This window comes from Rutilus rutilus (genome assembly GCF_951802725.1).
Source record: "Rutilus rutilus genome assembly, chromosome: 15".
Classification (NCBI taxonomy): domain Eukaryota; kingdom Metazoa; phylum Chordata; class Actinopteri; order Cypriniformes; family Leuciscidae; genus Rutilus; species Rutilus rutilus.
The window spans coordinates 17,988,586-18,005,939 of NC_140220.1; positions in this window are offsets into that span (position 1 = coordinate 17,988,586).

The following is a 17,354-nucleotide window of genomic DNA, read 5'->3' on the forward strand; positions in this document are numbered from 1 at the left end:
GCATCATGCGACTTCATTTAATCATTTGGATTATCGCCGATTTTATTACATCAGGAACCAGCGCTAAGCAGAGGACTGAACTTTTGGATATCACCATGCTGAGGTACTCTCTATCTGAACTTTTATCTCTGGATCACCTTGGCCAGCCAAATTATAGCGTCTTAAAATCTCTGCGCTCCTCGCACCTCCTCCGTCGGCCTTGTTACTCTCATAGAGGCTCACGTCAGTGTCGTTCTGTTGTCGGTGCTGGACATAGATATCATATAAAGGCTAGATGTCTTAAGGCGGAGTCACTTCCGGCATCACCGGCGGCCATCTTAGGACAGGGCTCTGTGAATTAAGGTGAGTGAGCAGCACGCACACAAATCCTCTTATCTCGCTGAAATCTGGACGGATTTACAAACGGTTTGGTTTCTTACAAACGTTATTAACGTGGCTATAATTCTGAATGCTTAAACATTTTGAACATAATTATTCATATGTATGCAGTATAATAGCTACATCTCTGACGTTTATAACAAACCAAACCGTTTGAAAATCGGTTGAAAATTGAGCAAGTTATGGTTATTTAAAAGTACATGCACCATGTTATGAGTGAGCGAGCACCCTGTCTTAAGATGGCCGCCGTGTGCGGATGTCGAGCTCCATTGGCCAGCAGCGCGGACGAGACATCTAGCCTTTATATGATATCTATGGTGCTGGAGACTCAGTGTTTTGGACGAACCGTAGGCGCGTGCTGCGTCGTACTTCTGTACCTCGAGGAATCTGTTATGGAAATTTACGCTATCCAGAGACTTTTTCTCAAAACACTGTGGTGAATGTGCTCTGCAGCAATATGCGAATTGCTCACTTAAACACGAGGTCAATAAACAATAAAACAGCACTTATCACGGATACTATTTTAGATAGGAAAATCGACATTCTGTGTCTAAGTGAAACATGGCTCAAAGAAAAATCTTAATCTGAATATGTGTGCCCCACCTGGTTACAAATATGTTGACGTGCTTGTGGTAAAGGTGGTGGCCTGGCTGTGATATTTGGACCTAATGTCTCAGTTAATGTCATTGATTCACCTAGTGTTTCTTCATTTGAATGTCTGGTTTGTAAAATCAATGGTGTTTCACCTGTTCTTATGCTGATCATTTACCGTCCACCAAAACCTAATCCTGCATTTTTTTCTGAGTTTACTGAGTTGTTGACACTTCTTAGTCCACTCTGTCCTGCTATGGTGCTGACTGGCGACGTCAATTTCCATATTGATAATCCTAACTGTGGAAATACTGCTACTTTTATGGACATTTTGGATGGCTTTGATTTTACTCAGCATGTCACTTTTCCGACCCATAAACTGGGACACACATTGGATGTAGTCTGCTCTGCTGGAGTTGACATTAGATCTCTGAATGGTATAGACATGAGTATAAGTGACCATAGACTTATTACTTTTGATATGAATGTCATGTCTCCACGAGCTACTTCTAAACGCACTATAAAATTTCGTAATTTCAAGCACATGGACTTCTCGTTCTTTTCTGCCTCTCTCTCTGGGCTTCCTATTACTAACTCCGTGGAGCACTATAATTCCATGCTCTCTGCACTTTTGGATGAGTTTGCACCTGTGTGCGGGAACGGGTTGTTACATTTAGGAAACCATGTCCATGGTATACCCCAGAGTTGCGCTTAATGAAAGCTGCTGGAAGGCAATTAGAACGGCAGTATAAGAAATCTGACCTGACGGTACATAGGCTTCGCTATATTCAACAACAGTCTGAATACCACTCTGCTCTGAACATTGCCCGTAAAAATTACTATTCTAACATCATTGGAAATGCTGTAACTAATTCTAAAGCTCTATTTAAGACTGTTGACAATCTTCTTAAACCATCTAAGGCCATTGTTCACTCCTCTGCTGACCAATGTAATTCGTTTCTACATTATTTCACTGGTAAGATTGATATATATACAGCTCCCTAACCGCCATCACCACAGTTGAGTTAGTTGATACACTGCCTTTACATCCTCCGATCACTACTTTTTCGAACTTTGACGTGGTTGGAGTTGATTTTATTACAAGTACAGTTAAGTCCATGAATTCAACCACCAGTATTTTAGATCCGGTTCCTTGCTCGGTTATTAAGAACTGCCTTGCATCAATTTGCCCTCATATGCTTTCTATTCTGAATTTATCATTGAGTTCTGGAATCGTTCCTCCAGAATTGAAAATAGCTGCCATTACACCAGTCCCTAAGAAGCCTGGTTGTGATGTCTCTGATCTGTCTAACTATAGGCCAATTTCAAATCTTCCATTCTTGGCCAAAGTCCTGGAGCGTGCTGTGGCTATTCAGCTAAATCATCACCTAGCACAAAATAGTCTTCTTGAACCTTTTCAATCTGGGTTCAGAAAAGGGCATAGCACTGAGACTGCCTTAGTGAGGGTTGTAAACGACCTTCTTACCGCAGCAGATTCTGGTGTATGCAGTATTTTGGTCTTACTAGACCTCAGTGCTGCTTTCGACACTCTATGTCATTCTCTCTTGCTGAATAGGATGGAAAATTGGCTAGGTATTTCTGGAGTTGTACTCAGTTGGTTTCGGTCTTATTTAGCGCATCGTGCACAGTTCGTAAGCATGGGCATTTTTGAATCTGATACCGTACCTGTGCGACAGGGAGTTCCTCAAGGTTCAGTGCTAGGTCAAATTTTATTTAATATTTACATGCTTCCACTTGGGCAGATCATCAGTAAATATGAGCTTGGGTATCACTGTTATGCGGACGAAACGCAGATATACATCACCACAAATCCGGACGCACATTGCTCACTAAATACTTTAAATAGCTGTCTAGCAGAGATCAGTTCATGGATGCAGAACAACTTCCTGAAGCTAAACGGCTCTAAAACGGAACTGATGCTGATTGGTACAGTGGTGGCTATTCGTAAGACTGATCAGGTTAGTCTGATTGTTGACTCTAGCAGGGTAACCCCCTCTCCACAGGTGCGGAATCTCGGTGTAATTTTTGACCCACAATTGAGTTTTGAAGCACATATAAAACAGGTCTCTAAAACTGCTTTTTACCATCTGAGAAATATTGCTCGACTTAGACCATTTCTCTCTTTTGTAGATACAGAAAGGCTCATACATGCCTTCATCACAACCAGGCTAGACTATTGTAATGCCCTGTTTTCTGGCCTTCCAGCAAAATCATTAAACAGGCTACAGTATATACAGAACTCTGCTGCTCGTGTTCTCACTCGCACTTCTCCTCGTGAGCACATCACACCGGTTCTTTCACAGCTGCAATGGCTTCCTGTAAAGGCGAGAATTGATTTTAAAATTCTCATTCTAACATATAAGGCACTACATGGGATTGCTCCAGAGTACCTATGTGATCTTATTAACTCTTACACTCCATCGCGTTCTCTCAGTTCTGCAAATTCCCTCTTATTACATCAGCCTTTGTGTAAGCTCAAGACCATGGGGGAAAGAGCTTTTTCCTGTAAAGCCCCCAAGCTATGGAATCTACTTCCTTCTACAATCAAAAGTGCGCCAACATTGGGACAATTCAAAGGGTTGATTAAGACGCATTTGTTCAAGGCTGCTTTTTCTTAATTGTTTTTATTGCTCTTGCTGTATTTGTTTATTTTACTGTATGCGCTTTGGTATACAGTATTTTACTGTATGTGCTTTGGGTCTGAGAAAAGCGCACTATAAATAAAATTTATTATTATTATTTATTATGTACTGGGGCATTCTGGACAACGCCGATTCTGTCGCTGCTGGTGGAAGCAGGGGAGGTTCCGTTAAGGCTGCGATGTGCAAAATTGGCATTAAATTATTTCGTAAAAATTAAAAGCTCTGGGTCAGCTCTTCCTTCAATTTCTTTGTTAGCAGAGTGTTGGGAGTTTAGGAAGGGTGAGAGTAGACTTAATAGATTTAGTGTTTTACATTCTGTTAAGACATACGCAGAGGAGCTTAAGCTTAATGAAAGGAAAATGGTGCCTTCTGTCTACTGGCCATCTATCCCTCATTGGTTATTGCCTGAGGCTGATGTAGATATATCTATTAAAATTTAATAAAGGAAGGGAGTGTAGGAAATGTTGCTCACTATGTACAGGAGCATCTTAGGAATTTATGGAATAGCTACATAGATATTTATACAGATGGATCTAGAGACCCTGAGAGTAAGAAAGTGGGCTTTGGTTTATGTTCCGCATTTCCATGTTAGACAGTGTCATAGATTGCCTGATGGTCTTTCAATCTTTACAGCTGAACTTGTAGCAATCATGTGGGTGGAAGAAGGTGGGTGGAAGAAGGTGGGGTGGAGAAAGCCATCATTTGTTCCGACTCGCTATTTGGCTTGATGGTGATAGGGGGAGAAAGAGCCCTAAGAGCAGCGCGTAATACACTAAACATAACAGCGATTTTAATCTATTGAGTACTCCTACCCTGAGAGCAGCGCGTAATACACAAAAAATATAAGTGATTTGAATCTGAGTACTCCTGCCCTAAGAGCAGCGCGTAATACACTAAACATAACAGCGATTTGAATCTATTGAGTACTCCTGCCCTGAGAGCAGTGCGTAATACACTGAAAATAAAAGCGATTTGAATCTATTGAGTACCCTGAGAGCAGCGCGTAATACACTAAAAATAACAGCGATTTGAATATTGAGTATTCCAGCCCTGAGAGCAGCGCATAATACACCAAAAATAACAGCGATTTGAATCTATTGAGTACTCCTGCCCTGAGAGCAGCGCGTAATACACTAAAAATAACAGCGATTTGAATCTATTGAGTACTCCTGCCCTGAGAGCAGTGCGTAATACACTAAAAATAACAGTGATTTGAATCTATTGAGTACTCCTGCCCTGAGAGCAGCGCGTAATACACTAAAAATAACAGCGATTTGAATCTATTGAGTACTCCTGCCCTGAGATTAGCGCGTCATACACTAAACATAACAGCGATTTGAATCTATTGAGTACTCCTACCCTGAGAGCAGCGCGTAATACACAAAAATAACAGCGATTTGAATCTATTGAGTACTCCTGCCCTGAGAGCAGCGCGTAATACACTGAAAATAAAAGCGATTTGAATCTATTGAGTACCCTGAGAGCAGCGCGTAATACACTAAAAATAACAGCGATTTGAATATTGAGTATTCCAGCCCTGAGAGCAGCGCATAATACACTAAAAATAACAGCGATTTGAATCTATTGAGTACTCCTGCCCTGAGAGCAGCATGTAATACACTAAAAATAACAGCGATTTGAATCTATTGAGTACTCCTGCCCTGAGCGTAATACACTAAACATAACAGCGATTTGAATCTGAGTACTCCTGCCCTAAGAGCAGCGCGTAATACATTAAAATAACAGCGATTTGAATATTGAGTAGTCCTGCCCTGAGAGCAGCGCGTAATACACAAAAAATAACAGCGATTTGAATCTATTGAGTACTCCTGCCCTAAGAGCAGCGCGTAATACATTATAATTATAATAATTCGTTACATTTATATAGCGCTTTTTCTGAGACCTCAAAGCGCTTTACATAGATGGGGGAATCTCCTCAACCACCACCAATGTGCAGCATCCACTTGGATGATGCGACGGCAGCCATATTGCGCCAGAACGCCCACCACACACCAGCTTACTGGTGGAGAGGAGACAGTGATGAAGCCAATCAGTATATGGGGATGATTAGGAGGCCATGATGGACAGAGGCCAAGGGGCAAATTTGGCCAGGATGCCGGGGTTACACCCCTACTCTTTTTCGAAGGACATCCTGGGATTTTTAATGACCACAGAGAGTCAGGACCTCGGTTTTACGTCTCATCCGAAGGACGGTGCTCTTTTTGGCAGTATAATGTCCCCGTCACTATACTGGGGCATTAGGACCCACACAGACCACAGGGTGAGCACCCCCTGCTGGCCTCACTAACACCTCTTCCAGCAGCAACCTGGTTTTCTCAGGAGGTCTCCCATCCAGGTACTAACCAGGCTCAGCCCTGCTTAGCTTCAGTGGGCAACCAGTCTTGGGCTACAGGGTGATATGGCTGCTGCTGTTACATTAAAATAACAGCGATTTGAATCTATTGAGTACTCCTGCCCTAAGAGCAGCCCGTAATACATTAAAATAACAGCGATTTGAATCTATTGAGTACTCCTGCCCTGAGAGCAGCATGTAATACACTAAAAATAACAGCGATTTGAATCTATTGAGTACTCCTGCCCTGAGCGTAATACACTAAACATAACAGCGATTTTAATCTATTGAGTACTCCTGCCCTGAGAGCAGCATGTAATACACTAAAAATAACAGCGATTTTAATCTATTGAGTACTCCTGCCCTGAGAGCAGCGCGTAATACACAAAAAAATGCGATTTTAATCTATTTAGTAGGCTACTCCTGCCCTGAGAGCAGCACATAATACACTAAAATGACAGCGATTTGAATCTATTGAGTACTCCTGCCCTGAGAACAGCACTAAGGCGGGAGATGTATCATTTTGACCGTTAAAATATTGACGATAATTTGAACAAGCTCTGTTCACGCATATCAATTTAACAGACAGCGAGGTAGCATTGGAAAAGTATGTTTTACACCAGTTACCCCATAATCAGCTTTGTTTTGGTCGACTGATGAAACAGCCAAATCAAAATGCATACAATACGATATTTAGACGATGATTATTAGTTCTGTGCAGTTTTAAATGTTCGCTTATCATCTTAGTAAACGTTAGAGGATGTTGAATTGTAACAAAATATAGTAGTAAATTCACTTACCTTGCAATAAATGCGTTCTCCCACGAACATCTGTCTTGTTTTCCGATTAATCCTCAATCCCTCCGCACCTCAAGTTCAAAAGTCTTGACCCCGCCCTTGCTTCAGTTTCATTGGTTGAAGCTGTAAACCAATCATTTTCCTTTCTGCCCTCAGAACATGTTTGAGTAAGTAAAACTCCCATCTGCGATACAACCTTTAAAATTCAAATGAGTTGTATAAAAACCTACATTCCACATCTTGAAAAACACAGTCATCTTCGCGCAAGTAGACAGGGAGGGCTCGAAGTGCAGCTGTACGTCTGTTGTTAATATCGTAGTGATCCTGAAAAAAGACAGAACTGTCTTAGTGTTGCAAGAGAAAAGAAAAGAATAGAGATAAAAGTATAGATGAAAGAAGGGAAGAAATTTAAAGCGAAAAAAGTTCAAAGCCAGGTTTAAACAATTAACAGATAGCAGTAAAATACTTGTGCACATTAACCAATTAACTTGTAGCCTACTATAAATGTAATTAACAAAATTTACCGTAAGATCATAGGCACTACACTGTAAAAAAAAAAAAAAATCCTAGTTTTACAGAGAATAACTCTAAATTTTTGTATTTTTTAGAGTATTTTTCTGTTATTTTAAATTATATTCAAAACTCTGTAAAATTACAAACAATATCTGTAAATTAATTAATTGACTGTTAATTTAAGGATTCTACCATTAATTACAAATTACAGTGATTCTTATTTTTTTCACAGGACAATTACTGTATTTATACAGTATTTTTCTGTTTTTTAAAATTATATTCAGAACTCTGTAAAATTACAAACAATATCTGTAAATTAATTAATTGACTGTTAATTTAAGGATTATATCATTAATTACAAATTACAGTGATTCTTATTTTTTCACAGGACAATTACTCTATTATTTATACAGTATTTTTCAGTTTTTTTTAAATTATATTCAAAACTCTGTAAAATTACAAACAATATCTGTTAATTAATTGACTGTTAATTTAAGGATTATATCATTAATTACAAATTACAGTGATTCTTATTTTTTTCATAGGACAATTACTGTATTATTTATACAGTATTTTTCTGTTTTTTTTTAATTATATTCAAAACTCTGTAAAATTACAAACAATATCTGTAAATTAATTAATTGACTGTTAATTTAAGGATTATATCTTTAATTACAAATTACAGTGATTCTTATTTTTTTCACAGGACAATTACTGTATTACTTATACAGTGTTTTTCTGTTTTTTTTTTTTTTTTAATTTGTTGTGTAAAATTACAATCAAATTGTGTAATTAAATATGTAGCTCATTATATTAAAGGTTTATATCCATACTAACAATTTAACATATTTCCTTGTGTTGTCATTTTAAAGTAAATGTTATTAGTTTTAGATTTAAGTGTATTTTTACATTTAAACTCTGTAATTCTGGATACAAGCAAACTGCACAATTATTGTTAAATTGACCTTGCTGGTCAGACAGCAGGCCAACAGGGTTCATGGTGGAACATATAGTGCGTTTAGGTCCTCCTGGGAAGTTTGTATTCATGAGGTTTTTTTTTTTTAAATTAATTTATGAAGCCACTGTATCATTACATATTATATTGTTATATTATAATGCTCATATTTTGTGCAGGTATTAGCTTACTTCATTGTAAATAGAAAAGCCTGACAATGTCACTGCTACAGTAGGTATTGTGGTATTCCTCAATGTTTCTCACTGACACACCATCTTGAGACAAAACAATGGCACTGACATATTTTAAGATAAGTCAGTGCAAGTTGCTTTCAGGTAAAACAGCTGAAATGTGCATTTTAGTCTGGGACTACAGGCTTAAGCCTTGCTTGTGAAACCCGGGGTATATGTTGCAACTTGTATAGAATTATGCCAATGTTAGCAAAGTGTTGTGTTGGACAGAGGATTAACCCTAAACCAACAGGTTGTGTACGGTAACAGTGCCATACAGGGTGAAAAGCAAGACATTATTAAGCATAAGAGTGTTTCTAAAGGAAAGGTCAATCATTTGTTAAAGTGCAAAAGGGTCATTATGGGTCACATGGATGTAGTAATGTCACCCAGAGTATACCAATCCATTAGTTTTTCATGTAGGTATACAGAATTTTATATGAATACATAGGCAGTGTTTGCTCTGTTTAATAATCTGTTTGCTCTGTTAAATTGCTGTTTAGCAGAGCAGTGGTAAATATATGTTGTTATATAAGTTATTTTAAGTTTAATTTTTAATCATACACTGCAATGAAAACGCCATTTAACCAATTGAATAAATATAACAGCCAGCCTACAAATACAGCTAAATAAATAGCACGTGTATATTTTTTCATATTCTTTCTTTTAAAACATGTCATCTTTTTCTGTAATTGCAATGTTACCACACTATTGGCTGTCTCTCCGAGTTATTTTGAGCATGATTGGTTATTCAGACTGTCATCCAGGAATCTGGCCAATGACAACTATGCGCGCCTTTTACAGGTCAAGTTTGAATATGTCTGTTGGAGTGAGTGTGTGTATATGTGCTGCTGCTCGGGATCTTCAGTACTAGCATATCGGTTCTGTGGCAAATATTGTTTAAAACATGGATTATTTTACATCGGACTGCTACATTTCTATTTTGAGCGAGTTGCGGGATGTAAATGAAGAACAAACAAGGAATATGGACAACGCATTTTAACAACGTGTAACGGACATATTGCAATCTGCAGAAGGTAATGTCAAATAACTTTTTATTTTATAAAAACAATTCTGCTACATCAAAATATAGTGTGTTAAATTGAGAATCTAAACGCGATTAGCTATATCGATATACTTACATGTTTCAGTGTATTAGGCTAATGTTATGTGTTGCTAGCATGTGTAAATATTGTCAGCTAACGTTAACTTAACGTTAGTTAAAAAAAAAAAAAAAAAAAAAAACTCGGCATAGTTTTTGACTGCAATGACTGAGAACATTGTCTCTTTAGACGGAGAGGGACTCGAACCACACTCTTTGACTCGAAGAATATGCAAACTAGGCTTTTGAATAGTTGTTGATCGCGGGATATAACGTTAGGCCTAACGTTACCGATCAGTCATCATAATGTTTTGAAGTTGGTGAGTACAATTTTTGCAAGCTTTCGCAAATGTCTCTGTTAGTAAAATGCTAATATACAAATAGCTAATATTGCTGTGTTTGTGTGTGTTTCCCTCATGATCCAGGAATTTTGGGAATAAATATGATCCAGCCACATGATCTTCAGATGTGGTGAGTATTGTTATATTAAAGGGATAGTTCACCCAAAAATGAAAATTCTATCATTGTTTACTCACCCTCAAGTTGTTCCAAACCTGTATGAGTTTCTTTGTTCTGCTGAACACAAAGGAAGATATTTGGAAGAATGTTTGTAACCAAACAGATCTCGGTCCCCATTGACTACCATAGTATATTTTTTTCCTACTATGGAAGTCAATGGGGACCGAGATCTGTTGATTACAAACGTTCTTCCAAATATCTTCGTTTGTGTTCAGCAGAACAAAGAAACTCATACAGGTTTGGAACAACTTGAGGGTGAGTAAATGATGACAGAATTTTCATTTTTGGGTGAACTATCCCTTTAAAATACACGTGAAATAGAGGCAGAACATGTAAACTCTGCTCAAAGGCACACTGGTTCAAACCCTCCAGACAATATTTTATCTATCTTCTTGAGTTCACAGGCCTAGCTGACCCAAAAATGTATGTCCTTTCAAAATGAAAGTATTTTCAAACCTGTATGACTTATGTGAAACACAAGAATGTTGGGAATAAAACAACATTGGAACCCATTGTATGGGAAAACAAAACAATGAAAGCACTTCTCAAGACATCTTAATTAAGGTTCTACAAAAGAGATTCATACAGTTTTGGAACAACATGGAGTAAATAAAGAGAGAACTCTATTTTTTGGATGAGCTGTTCTTTTAATGACATGTTCCCAGGGTCCTTTGCTAAATTAACCTTGGTTTTTATCATAGTAAAAGTTTAGAAACCATGGTTTTATGGTGGATTGATTACAATACTTTATTACCATTTGGTTAGTATAGCAAAACTCTGGTTAATGTTAGTAAGGGTTCTCCAGATTTATATAACACTTAAGGAACACATACAAAAATGGTCCTATGTCACCCTGATCAATAGTCTGTTAACACACATGTAGTAATAAAAATTTTTTTTATATATATATATATTATATATATATAATTTTTTTTTTTAGATCAAGCATTGGAACAATGTTTACGGAGCAGACCAAGCACCAACAGAGAAACAAGCCCATCATTCAGTAGTAAGTATCCACTGCAGTATATAAAACAAAAAAAAGTTATCTTTTTTTTTCTCCCTTGTGCCATCCCAGATGTATATCTGACTTTCTTTCCGCAGAGATTTTTTTGAAAAATGATCCATTTATTGTAAGCCAATATAATGCAAGTGCATGCTCCAGAAACTACATGCAGCCTACAAATACCCTGCTGTGTTGTTCACACAGGAAGTTTTATGCACTTATCATATGAGCTTTACAATGCTCTTGGATTATTGTCAGGATGTGTGTTTGGACTTTTTTGACCTTCAGCATTTTGTTGTCTATTCACTTGCATTATTCGACACACGAACACAAGAGATGGATAATTTGTCTAAAAGTCTAGTTTATTTTTTCTAAAATTTGTGTTCATCTGAAGAAAGAAAATCATATACCTTTCGGACAGCATAAGGGAGAGTAGCCTAAATGTGTTAGCAAAGGGTACATGCGATGGTAAATTAAAGGGATAGGATGGGGAATTGTTTTAATTTGGACTCTGTGCGTGCTCTTTGAGACAGTGACCCCAGACCTGCATTATATGACTGACAGACAAGAACGGTTTGACCTAAAAATATCAAAATTGAAACTACTGCGGGAAAAAAAGACACCTACATCTTGGATGCCCTTGAGGTAAGCTAAAACATACCAAAATTTAATTTCAAAGTGAACTATCGCTTTAACTGAAGTAATTGTATCTTATAGTAATTTTATATTTATGGTAATGTGACCTAGGATGGCAAGTCCCAGTGATTCATTTTAAAACTAGATATTGTGGAAGAGTTCAATTTAACAGAATAGTTTGAGTTGTTTTTTTGGGTTTGCTATATTACACACATTTTCATCATACATTTCATATAAAGTTCCATAGGTAAAACTATTAATAGATACGTTAAATGTAACTACCTGCAGGGTTCAAAGAAAAGACGTCAAGAACACACAAACTTAGGTACTTTACACAACAACGATGTACTAAAAACAGAAAAGTTTTTCTTTGTACAGATGACAACGTTATTAAAACGATTCCCGTTCGCACAGATCGGCGAAAACGTCTAAATCGCTTGTTTTATCCATGCCACAAAGTAACTGGTGATGTCACTCTGTAAAGAAAGACCACGCCTGTGCACATTCGCATTCACACACGCATGCCTATAGACTAAACACATAATACGCATATGCATGCCTTTACCGTTTTCACAGATTCGCATTTCAGTAGTTTAGACCGAGACGATTTTAGTTGGAAACTGAGTCGTGTAAACGGCCCCTTACTAAGCATATATTAAAAACCCCAGGGAATAGGGATGCTCACTTTTGATTGGAATTTGCCCACTGTCATGCAGATTTTAGCTCAAACCCTAATTAAACTGACCTGAACCAGCTAATAAATATCCTCAGGATAACCAGAAACAGTTTGGAACTACACTCTGCAGGACACTGGCCCTCCAGGAGTTTGGCACACATGAACTGAAGGGATAGTTCACAGTCAGGCAAACAAGAAAATTCTCCAAAATAATTTACTCACCCTCATGTTGTTCCAAACCTTTATGCATTTTTTGGTTGCCAACATTCTTCAAAAATATATAATTTTAATGCTTGACAAAAGAGAGACATTTCAGGTTTGAAAAGACATGATGGTGAGTAAATGATGACAGAATTTTCATTTTTGGGTGAATCTCAAGTACTTTAATAATCTCACACAATGAGAATATACCTTTTTTTTTTTTTTTAACACATATCATATATTTAATTCCCTGAAGAATGAGAGAAAGACCCTCCTTACCCATATCACAGCAGTCTGAAAACACCTCCATTTAATACAAATATTGTTGGTTTTATTTTGTAATACAAATTGGCATTTTTAGGCGTTTACCTTGCAATGAAAAAGAATGTCCATTGTTGTGAATCTACATGTTCCTTCTTTTGGTGATGCACATTTTTCAATCGGACATAAGTTTTAGATACCAGACAAATCAGAAGACAGACAATTTAAATAAAAATGTATTAAGCTTGTTTAAAGGAAACAAAAATAATTTAAATCATTTTGAGAGAATCATAGTGTGTCCTTTTTTTCTTATTCCCAGATGCACCAAGCTGATTACTGGCCGTTTGCTGGATTGCTGTTTATTTGCTGTATCTGTCACTTCTGGTACACTTTTGTTGTATGTTTTGATTTAACTTATTAATAAACTTGTATAGTAAGGATTCTAAATGTAAAGACCATATAATATTTAATGTCAGAACTATGCAGAACTATGTGACCCCCAGGGGTCTGAATAATTCCATTTTATTTAGATTACCAGTTTACATTGTTTAAATACTAATAAATTATATGTAAACACAAGTGCTGCAAATTAAAGTTTGAGATGATTTTAATCAGTTTTATACAGTTTTTTTTTTTTTTTTTTTTTACAGACTTATTTTGTCTTCTAAAATAAAACTGTTTTATTACATTCTTGAGCACGTCTTGACAATTTATTGAATGTGTTTGATCGTTATAATTTAGGAAAGGTCTGTTAAATAACAGTGTTTCTCAGTAGAACTTTTAGTGCCGTCACTTTATTAAAGGTGTTTGATTGTAATAATTTAGGAAATACCTGTAAAATAACAGTGTTTCTTAGTAGAACTTTTAGTGCCATAACTTTATTAAAGGTGTTTGGTCATTATAATATTGGAAAAATCCATAAAATAAAAGTTTTACACTGTAAAAAAATAATCGTAAAATAACGGTAAAAAGTCTGGCAGCAAAGTTGCCAACCACTTACCGTAAAATTAAGGTAAAATATCTTAATTCAAACAAGGAAAAATCTGTAAAATAACAGTATTTTTTTCTAAAACTTTTAATGAAAAATTCTGTAAAATTATAGTTTTTGCACTTTATTGGAATTAAGATATTTTACTTTAATTTTACGGTAAGTGGTTGGCAACTTTGCTGCCAGACTTTTTACCGTTATTTTACGATTTTTTTTTTTTTTTTACAGTGTACAGATGCTTCTCAGTGCTTCTGCTGCCTTGCCTGTACGGGCAGCCTTCTGCCTGTAAACAGCAGTCAGTCGAGGAGTATGGTTGTCCAGCTCTGCATAGAACTTGTTTAGAACTTGCATAGAACATTTTAAAATGCTGCATACTTTTAGTCGTTACATATGTATTTTCACCCCCAAATTCCAAATTGTAATTTTACTCACATATGCTCTGGTCTCACAAGTTTGAACCTATAGAGAAAATAAAAACACAAATTAATAGTGAGGCAGAGACATGTCAGAGTCATACAACAATTTCAGAATTTAGAACAAATTGGCTTCCATTGCAGCTAATTTAATTTTAAGCATTGGTTAAAAAACAAGATTGAATGAAAGTGGTTTTAATCTTTTTATTTTAGTTTTTTATTTAGGTTCTGTAACCGAAAAGCTTGAATACAAGCAACTGCGATAAGCATATATAAGCATGCGGTTCCTATACTTAATATATTTGTGAAATTTCTATCAAAATATTTGAGAATGGAGAATTAAACTGATCTGTTTCAAGAAACAAAAATATTACTTAATTAAAAACAATATTATTAATATATAACACACTCTTAAGAAATTGACTAAGTTTAATCAATTAAAGCAATGCACCCCTCCCCCACCCTCTGACGTGAGGACAACTCAACGATTGAGTGAGCGCGGGCTGTTTGAATTCTCTCACGTCCAGAACAGTTCTCTCTTCTCAGTGTTGCAGAATTGGTGCATTTCCTCTGTGAAATTCACGTTTGTGTTTGTTTTATTTTATCTATAAAATCATTCATTATTACTGTGCTTTAAATCATTTTATTTAATGCAAAACAACATGGCGTAATGTGACACCTAAACGAGAATCACGCCTGTCTTTTCTCGTGATTGAATCGCCTTGCGTAAAACACACGACTTTATTCCTAATGATAATGAATATAATTAATTTGGATGATAAAATGTCCTCAGAACTGTGCACTGTTTGTTTATTGGCAGGTTATGGAGTCAGTCACTCGCAGTATCTTTCGGCTATGAGTGAAACGCAGGATGGCGGTATGAAGTTAGAAGTTCACCCGCAGAGCACGAGTCCGTCTCCGGCACGAGAACTAGAGCTGATCCGGTGGAAATGGGATAACAGACTGGTTGATTACACTTGAATTAGGCTAATGTTTAAATGTTTCATTTTTACTTCTAAAATGTTTGTTAAATGAGTTTAAATGTAGGCAATATTGTATAGGCTACATGTTAAAACAGTGTAAAATATGCTATATTGCTGTACTCATTGACAATAAAGGCCAATGTCATGATACTGGTGGTTGTATGGAATACTATTTTACAAAGGTTTAGATGAAATATATATATGTATATATATATTTTTTATATTAGGTTACTCATAAATATTGGTGTTTAAATGTTAAATAATTTCTACTCAATTTTATTTGTTAATGTAGCCTACCAGATGCAGTTACTCAGATTTAAAAAAAAAAATGTTTTACTTTTTATTTTATTTTTTACTTGCATTTACTCAATTCATGAGATGGGAGTGATGCCTCTTAAATTAAGAAGAGAACAGTTGGCCCTAGTTTATTGGGCAAATTTGAAGGGTCATAAAGAGGATCATCCTAGTCAGAAGGTTCTAACGCCCTGTCAAGAGAAGGAGAAAAAACAGAGCTCAAGTTTTGGTTGGACATTAGAGTATATAGAGAAATGGAAGTTACTACGTTAAGTGTAATAATAATAATAATAATAATAATAATAATGCATTTTATTTATGGGCGCCTTTCTCAACACTCAAGGTCACCTTACAAAATCAACAATAAAACACTAAATCCATTAAACAAAAAATCAGAAAAAGAAAAGAAAAAAGAGTAAGTTAAAGAGAGTAAGCCTGTCTGAAAAGATGAGTTTTTAAGTGAGTTTTGAAAGTGGTTATGGACGTGGAGTGTTGAATGTAGTGGGGCAAAGAGTTCCAGAGGTGTGGGGCTGAGTGACTGAAAGCTCTAAACCCCATGGTAACCAGACGAGCATGTGGGAAGATGAGCTGAATGGAGGAAGAGGACCTCAGAGAACGGGTGGGTATCTTGATATGGAGGAGCTCAGTGAGATACTTAGGGGCAAGATTGTTGATAGCCTTAAATGTAAGGAGAAGGATCTTATAAATTATGCGATATTTGAAGGGGAGCCAATGAAGTTGCTGCAGGACAGGTGTTATGTGACTGATGGAGGGGGTTCTGGTAATGATACGGGCAGCAGAGTTTTGGACTAGTTGTAGTTTATGGATGGATTTGTCAGGTAAACCATAGAGGAGAGAGTTGCAATAGTCTAGGCGGGAGGTGACCAGGGTGTGAACCAGAATTTCAGCACTGTTGGGGGAGAGAGATGGGCGTAAGCGAGAGATATTACGTAAATGGAAATATGCTGACCGAGTGATGTTATTAATGTGGGACTTGAATGATAAAGTGCTATCTAGGATGACACCCAGACTCTTAACCTGAGGGGAGGGGAACACAGATGAATTGTCGATGGAGATGGAGAAGTCATTTATTTTAGAGAGGATGGATTTAGTACCAATAAGGAGGAGTTCAGTTTTGTCACTGTTAAGCTTGAGAAAGTTTATGGAAAACCAGGATCTGATTTCCTGAAGACAGTTGGATAAAGAGGTGGGAGGGAGGGATGTGGTAGGTTTAGTGGATAGGTAGAGCTGGGTGTCATCTGCATAGCAATGGAACTGGATGTTATGTTTACGAAAAATATGGCCAAGAGGGAGAAGGTAAATAATGAACAGAAGGGGTCCAAGGACAGAACCTTGGGGAACACCAGAGGAGAGGGAGGTGGAGTGTGATCTGAATGTTTTGAGTTGTACAAACTGAGTACGGCCAGAAAGATATGATTTAAACCAGTACAGGGGTGTATCAGATAATCCAAGGGAAGCTAGTCGGTCGATGAGAATGGTATGGGAAATGGTGTCAAAAGCCGCACTCAAGTCCAGGAGGATGAGGATTGTTAGAAATCCAGAGTCCGCAGCCGTGAGAAGGTCATTGGTTATTTTAACAAGAGCTGTTTCGGTGCTATGAAGGGGACGGAAACCTGATTGGAACTGTTCATAGAGACTATTGTGGGAGAGGTGGTCATGAATCTGAGAAAGCAACTGTTTTTTCCAGGATTTTTGAAAGGAAGGGGAGGTTGGAAATTGGGCGGAAATTGTTGAAGTTGCTGGGGTCAGCTCCAGGTTTCTTGAGAATGGGGGT